General features: G+C 32.6%; 1 pseudogene; it reads left to right on the top strand.

Annotated features, from left to right (window-relative positions):
- The first annotated feature begins 3,361 nt into the window (after window positions 1-3,361).
- LOC140695374 (heat shock transcription factor, Y-linked-like) lies at window positions 3,362-5,153 on the top strand (annotated as a pseudogene).
- The last annotated feature ends 3,367 nt before the right edge of the window (window positions 5,154-8,520 follow it).

The raw sequence follows: 8,520 nt of genomic DNA, 5'->3' as shown, positions 1-8,520 counted from the left end.
CTGCTTTCTTGTCATGTCCATTTGCATGGAATACATTTTTCCATCTTCTGACTTTCAATTGATGTGTTTTCCTCTTACTAAAGTGGGTCCCTTGTATGCTTCATAATGTAGGGTCTTGTTATAATATCCCATCTGACAATAAATATTTTTGATTGAAGCACTTAGTCTATTAACTGTTTTGATAATTATTGATAGATTGTTGTTTATTTCCATATTGAACTTAATTTCCCAGTTGATTTTCTATTTCCTTTTTGTTCATTTCTTTTTCTTTTTGTGATTTTATAAGTTTTCTTTATTATCTTGATTTCTTTTTGGCTTTGTTAATTCATTGTAAGCTTTTGACTTCTGGTTACCCTCTTTTGTATGTGTATTGACCCGTTAATATATCTGTTTATTTTGACTGATAGGAATACAAACTCTAACCCCTCCTACAGAGAAGAGAAACAAGAAGAAAATACTCTGTATTGTCCTGTTTCACTCACTGACCCTTAAAAATTATGATGTCCTGTTTTACAACATCATGTATATTCTATTTTATGTCATGGCAGCTATTGCATTTCTAATTATGTCTTTCTACTTTCTATAGATTTCTGTTTTATTTCTTTAGACTAGATCTTCATTATTTCATTTCTGTTGCTAAATTCTTTAAGTATTCACTTTTATGGATGTTATTTATCTCTCCTTCTATTCTAAAAAATAGACTTGCTTGATAAATTATCTTAGATTACAGCTTTCTTTCATTCAAGACTTTGAATATATCTTGCCACTGCCTTCTACCTGTTATATTTGTGTAGGGAACCAGTTTACAAATGTAATATATATAATTATTTACATATGTAAAGAATACCTAAATCAAGGTAACAAATAAGATGAATACCTATACATTAAAAAATAGAAAACATTGATGAATGTAATTAAATCTGTTCCCAAGAAATGAGAAGATCTCTTATGTTAATGATGTGAAACTATGTGGTTGAAACAAACATACTACATAAGGCAATCTACATTTAGTGTGATTCATGTCAAAATACCCATGAGATTTTTCCATTAAATAGAACAAATAATTTCAAAATTTATATGTAACCATAAATATCACGACTTGCCAAAATAATATTGAAAAGTAGTATTAAATCTAATAGTGTTAAATAATCAGATGTTAAAGAGTCTTTAAAGATTTAGTAATTTAAAAAACATGATCCTGGATCAAAAACTGACACCAATCAATAGAAGAGAATAGTGCAACCAGATATAATCCCTCACACCTATGATCAATTAACCCATGAAAAAGGAAGCAAGAGTATAAAATGAAGAAAAGACATTCTCCTCAATAAGTAGTGCTGCGGAGATTGAACATGTGAAAGATAGATTAGAGTATTTCCTCACATTGTATACAATCTATGAGCACAGAATATCTTTTATTTATTTGGTTTACTTATATTTCTTACATCTTTAATTTGTAGACCTATGTTTAGATCTTTTATTTCACTTATCTATTTTATTCCTATTTTATTATTTTTGGTATAAGTTTACACACAATAGTTTTCCTAATTACTATTTCTGATAATTTGTTGTTAGTATATAAAAATGCAACAGATATTTGTATATTGATTTTGTATTATGCAAGTTTATTAAGTTTGTTGACAATTTCTAACAGTCACTGGAGGAGTCTATGGAGTTTTCCATCTATGTGTAATTATGTCATCTGTAAAAATTGTACTGCTTGTTTACAAGTTGGATGTCTTTTTTAATGTTTCTTGACTAGTTTTTCTGGCTAGGGCTTCTTGTAGTGTAATTTAGGACTTGTGACGATGAGCTACTTTTTCGTATTACTGTACCAAAGGAAAACTTTCCTTTATGTTAATATTGAACTTGATGAAAGTCATGGGTTTTTCATATATGGCTAATTTTATATTTAGTTATATTCTATCTAGAGAGAATTTGTTAAGAATTTTATGTATACAAAAGTTAAGATCAGTTCTGTCAATAATTTTCCTACATTTTTTGAGATTGTTACATTTGAATTCTCTGTTTTTTAAGGGATGGTATCACATTTATTGATTTGTGTATGTTAAATAATATTTATGGATCAGGGCTAAATCATACTTAACTATAGTTTATAATTCTTATAATATGCAATGAATTCAGGTTGATAATATTTATTTAGAATGGAATATACACATACTGAAGGAAAAATATACATTGTAGCTTGAGTATACATTTATTTATTTAAAAATTTTATCACTCATTTTGAATTTGGCTTATGTTTAATGGAATTTATTTCTAAATAAATAATATAAGTTTTGGTAGAACTGGATTTACTACAGTTTACTGATACAGAGCATAGCTACTATTTGCAATTAGTGAAAAATCACTTGCCTTAAAATGCCGTATTATACTAACAATGCCAACTGTTTCAGGACTGGAAAACATATGGCTTCCTAAAATGCATTACCTTGTCTTTTCCACACTAACCCACATATAATGTTATTTTTTTGTTTTTTGATTGTTTGTTTGTTTGCCCCTTAATGGAGTCACTGCTTATAGAACCCAGGACCTTGTGCATAACTGTATTTATCAACATTATTTTGAAACACTTAACAGAAGCCACAAGAGTATGGATTAAATGGTGACAAGAAAAATTATTCCTTCTAGGGACTTAAAAACTTCTGAGTGAAAGAATGGCAAAAATAAACATTTGTAAGTGTACAATCAGATTTTTCTCTTGTGTAATTGTAAAGTAGAATATTAAATTACTTTTTTTATTTATAGCACTGAAATAAATTTTAATACAAAAATTCCCCCCTTTGGAATTTCTTACATTTGATTGATTATTTTAATTTAATTTTAATTCATAAATATTTAACATTTATTTATAAACATAACAAATAAACTGATATTTATTCTGCTGATGTTTTGAATACAGAGCTACTTATTGTAAAGTACACAGAGAAATAACTACTTCCGTTTAAAAATCAAATTTGGTTTCACTTTAATTACAAATGATATTGAAATTGTTATAATTTTTCTGTAAAAATTTTACACGAATTTCACTTTAAATTCCAATACTTTAAAATTATTTTACTTATTTTGTGCATATTTAAACTCTGTTCACCAATGTTGTATAAATTTGGGTACAAAAGGAATGAGATTGTTTTTATCTCATACACCCCAAAGTTAAATTGTTTAAAAAGATATTCTCTGGAAAATATTTGCACATCACAGTATAAAAATAAATATCCTATATATTTCATTTTAACTGGATTAATGAGAAGGAAACACTGGCTGATTTTTACACTTGGGTTGCTAAGAGACCAGTCTTTTTGTGATGTCACAGCCACTCAGGTTGAGAACCATGTGGATGGCCTATCAGTTTAAATGTGCAGGCCTGCTTAAGCAGCATTTGAAGCTGCAGTGCTCAAAATCATGCAGATTAGAAAAGTAGCTGTAGGAAAAGTTATTTGAGATGGCACATATTTCTTCAGAAATTCAAGATGTGTCTCCTAAAGATGGACCAACTGATTCAGGAAACCCTGGTAGATCTCTATCGTGTGATCAAACATTCTCTGGGGACTTGGATTTGAGGTGTATGATTGAAGAAAATGCTTTTCAGACTTTGTCTGAAGAATCCTTGATAAAAAGACCATGTTACACACATTGTATCTTGGAACCAGATGAAGATAATTATTTTCGTTCTCTGACATTTCCAAGAAATCTCTGGAAAATGGCTGGGAGTGACTAATTTAAATCCATCTGGTGGGATGATAATGGAACTTCCATAGTGATTGATGAAGATGTCTTTAAGAAGGAAGTTTTGGAAAGTAAGGCCCCTTTCAGAATATTTGAAACTGGAAGTATGAAAAGTTTAGTTAGACAGCTTAACCTTTATGGGTTTAGTAAAGTGCGGCAGAAATTTCAAAGATCTGCTTGTCTAGTTGACTTTCTGGCAGAAGAAAATGAAGCCTCTGTTTTAAGCAAGGTATACACAAATTTTAGTTACGACTTGATAACTTATGTATAAAATTTTATTCTGTACATCAATCTATGGTTATATAAATGTAAAGATTGATTTTGAAAATAGTATAAAACTACAAATGCTAAAATTCTTTATTTTTTCTAAAAATGAGGACAGTGACTTAACTCTTCAAGATTATGAGAAAGTTTGCTAGCAACTATGAATCTTATCAGAAATCTAAATAAAGGTATGAAAGCTGCTTTTCAAAAGTGGCATTCACCGTTACTGCAAACACTAAATTCTTTAATTTGATGACTATACTATTTAAATGTGTATTTTCCAAATAAGGAACTTCAAAATATCGTCAGCAATGTTCATATTTTGATGATTTTATCTTTGCATACTAAACATGAAATCTGAGGTTTTAAAGTTAAGGCTTATTGTAGTTATGTATTTTGGTTTAAATTATTACTAAAATTTTTCTCCTTTGGTTGTAGCTGCAGTTCTACCATAATCCAAATTTTAAACGAGGCTTTCCCAAGCTTTTAGTGAGAATAAAAAGAAGAGTTGGGATTAAAAATGCCTCTCTGGTGTCTTCTTTGGCTCGAGACTTCAACAAGAAGCACTTTAAAGGAGGGGGTAATGTTACTAAAAATAATTCTGATTTTGTGGCTGACACCAGTGGAGAAAGTGCATTTTTACCTTCTGCAAATTTAAACATGCCTCTAATAAGAAAGCCCTCTATTGGCCACATAATTTGTGATAAAATTACCCCGATCAGAGGTGATTTTTCTCCTCCATCATCAACGTCAGTTAGACCACCAGAAAATATTGCAGTGGAACAACTAGCTATTTTAAATCAGTTGACCACTGTCCACGGGCACTCTCAAAGCAGCTACACTGAAGCAAATGGCCGTGTTGTGAACTTCATTACAACTACAACTTCTACTTCTCAATACAGCAACTTGTCCCCCTTACAGAGCAATTATTTTGGACTGATGGTGGAGCCTTCTAATTTTCCAATTAGATATCACAACATATCTGCCAATGAAGGTCGTTTTTGCAAACTTCAACCTGTGAGCAACCAACGGTTTCCAGTGCCAGTGATAGCTGATACATCAGCTACTTCTCTTTCAAGGCCAACTCATCAGACATCTTCAGTTTATGAACGTCATCCTAATTACAACTGAACTACCAGAGGACTACCAGGTTATGCATGATAACAAAGAATAAAATTGATGTTTGCAAATATTGACAAATATCTGCAACTTTCTTATTTGAACAATAAACATAGAAGTGTACTTTATTATCCTTATTTTTTTAGAGATAAGAGTTAAAAGGGAGACTAAGTAACCATTTAAAGAAAAAAAGAGATATTTGTTTGATATGATCATTTGATGGAACAATATGGGTGTAAATTTAAATAATTTCTGTGAGGAAGAAGAGAAAATGGAAGAATTTGGAAAAAGTCTAAAACATGGAGAGAGGGAAAATTACTAAGTGGTTTCTGGTTCACAGTGTAAAGTATTAAATGTGTTAAGTTAGGATATGTTGGAACAGGATGAAAATGCAGGAACCGGCCCAGGGATCATGGTCTTTATTATGTCATCTCTGGTATCATAAAGTCACATGATGTAGCCTCAGATGGTATATTCAGCATGTGGTAAAATTTAAAAAGGAATTTTATCTCTGGTCTTCCTTGTGCTGTTTTCTAAGCATTCCAATTGTTGCTTTATTTTCCTCCACTCAAGAGTATGCAATATATTTTTAGAGTGAATATTTTAAGTTATTTTCATGTTCCAGCCAAACACAAGCTTACACCTTCAGAGTAGTACTTAATGCTTTTCCAAATCTAAGCCCACAAACTCAACATAGTTTAGCCATTTCATTATAGATCTGACATCTGACTAATTTGGCATATCTTTATGTTTCACTGTTTCTGGAGATACATCCAGGCAAATGCTTATCAACCATATTAAATCCAAACTCACAACTATTGCTCCAGCTTATCCTTGGACTTAGAATGTCCTCCTTTTACCTATTTAGATTTCCCCAGTCTCAGCACAGAAATCACCTCCTCCAGATATTTTCTGTCTATCCCCCTTTCCTTGTCTAACTTGGATACCAGCACAGTAAGCACAGCTCACACCACAGGATGCATTTTAGTATTTAGTTAATGAAAAATACATGTTGACTTTACACAAAATCTACTTTCCTGAAACAACAAAACTTTCATGGTTTACAAACAGTTTCATTATGGTCTTTAATCTTCACCACAAACTAGCTCTTTTCGTAGCCCAAGGTTAGTCACTCAAGACTGTAATTGGAGGTAGGTACAGGAGACAAAGTATTATTTTCTTCTTAATTCACGCCTCCAGAGACCTAAAGCATTCCATTCTCATTTGCTGGATTTTTTTCCTGTCTCTTCATCACCCACCCACCCCAAAATAGCTGATTCTCTTCCCCATACCAATAACTATACTTATTTCTAATTAATTGACTTCTTAGAATCAGAGCTTTATCCAGAATTGACAGTGCCATTGCAAACATTTAGTGTAGGTTTATACACCCCACATATATTGTGCCCTTGCTAACCTTCACACAGGAAGTATCTAAGAGGTACTAGAACCTTGGTTGGGGTGGTCGTATTCAGTAACTAAATTGCAATCTGAACTGTGTAGACTAAAAAGAGGTGAGGGTGGTAGAATTTAATATTTGTCCAACTGCAAGAATACCAAATTTCTGCAGATATTAGGAAATATATAATATTCATGGAAGACTTTGACTATTTCCGATTAATTTAAAATAAATGGTGAAGCAATTTCAAAATGTGAAATGAGCTGAAATTCTGGAAAAATTGTAGGCAAGTTCAGGGAGCCTAAGGCTTCTGCTCACAATGATGCAGCCAGTGTCATCTGATAAGACAGGAAAGACAAAATTGAGTCCAGAAAATGTGTCACCAGTTGTGAAGAAAGCCTTTGATAATCTGGAGAATGGACAAATGGGCCAGGGTAAGCTCTAGCAACTTCCCACCAATATGACTTTTACCAAGAGAAGGAAAGAGCCCACTTGCAGCAGGAGATCTATGTCTGGACAACAGTGATTGTTCCTATAACAGAAACATCAAGTTTTCAAGTTTGTCAGCTCAACTCTGATGGTGGCTATGTTGTAGCTTACATTATCAGTCTGGGGTTCAGAAGGGCTGGTTCAGCAGCTAGTTTCCAGCTCCCTTATCAGACAGTGGGTCTTACCATAATCATCATAACAAGATTCTATAGTGATAAGGCAAAAGCTACACTTTAATTTCAAAATTAGAAATCCTAAAAATTCTATTGTTTGTTTCTCCATCTCTAGTTTTCTACCTGGGAAAACTAGAATATTGGCAAATGAACAAAAGTTACCTGGTGCTTTGAAAACTATTCTCTGAGCTCTGCCTACTGAATTCTTCCCACTAAATACAACAAATCTGTCTTCCACTGTGTGTGTGTGTGTGTGAAGATGCATTTTTAAGCAGTAACAAAGTTTGTCTTAGTTGAGTCATCAGTGAATTTTTCTTCTGCATCTGGCAGAATCTCTGTGAATTAAGAGTTTCATTGAGCCACCAGATTTTCTTCTGATCAGTGAGAGGTAGATTATATTTCTCCCAGTATGCTAATTGTTACCTTTTCATTGAATCCCGAGCTGATGCTAGGGCCAAGCCACTGAACTATTGAATTGGACTGAGACATATACAGTCTCCAATCCCCAGAGCCCAGCACAGGATTGTGTCTCCTTTTTAATTTAAGCTTATGTCCAAGTTTATTTCTCTTTTAATTCTCATTGTTGACACAACATATTTTGGCTTTGAACACCAATTGACTAATTTATAGAGACTGAACAGCTGATGTATTCCCGTTCAACTACAAATAGCAATAACCTTTATTTCGTTGGACTACCTGGAATACAGTGAACATAGTCATTATTTTGAAAGCAGTCCTCAGTCCTAATAATGCAGAAACTTTATAGTTCTTTGCCAGCACTTGAGCGAGGGTAATTCCTGTGGATCTCAGGGATTATCCTCACATCCCCAAATGCAACCATGGGAAAACACCATATTGTTTTCCAAAATCACATCTTTGTCATTTTTGCATTCCAATTGCAAAACAGTTAAGAAATGTAGGAGTTCTGAGGTTTTATCATGCTGAGATTTTTAGCAACCTAACATGTTCCTTACTTACTGATGCTGTTGGGGAGATGAGACCTTTGGTCTGAGACAGTGAATATTATCACTCAAAGAAAAGCAGCCATGGTTATATTTTTTATCCATTCCCTAATCTCAGATGAATTCACAGAGTGAAATTTTAATGCCTACAAAATCAGTTTCTGTTACCATGAAGAAAGTTTAAGGCATGGTAAAACACAAATTATATTAGTATCTTTATGTTTAATTTATTAGAATCACTTATATATTTGCATCTTTATCTAGGATAACTCTATTATGACTCACGATTACTTCCTTCGAAAACAGTAATGAGAAATGACATGGGAAACAATGATCATTGTCTTTCCATTTTTCCTTCTGCTTTTAT

Source organism: Vicugna pacos, unplaced genomic scaffold (assembly GCF_048564905.1).
Source record: "Vicugna pacos unplaced genomic scaffold, VicPac4 scaffold_199, whole genome shotgun sequence".
NCBI classification, from domain to species: domain Eukaryota; kingdom Metazoa; phylum Chordata; class Mammalia; order Artiodactyla; family Camelidae; genus Vicugna; species Vicugna pacos.
This window is presented reverse-complemented; position numbering and strand designations above follow the sequence as displayed.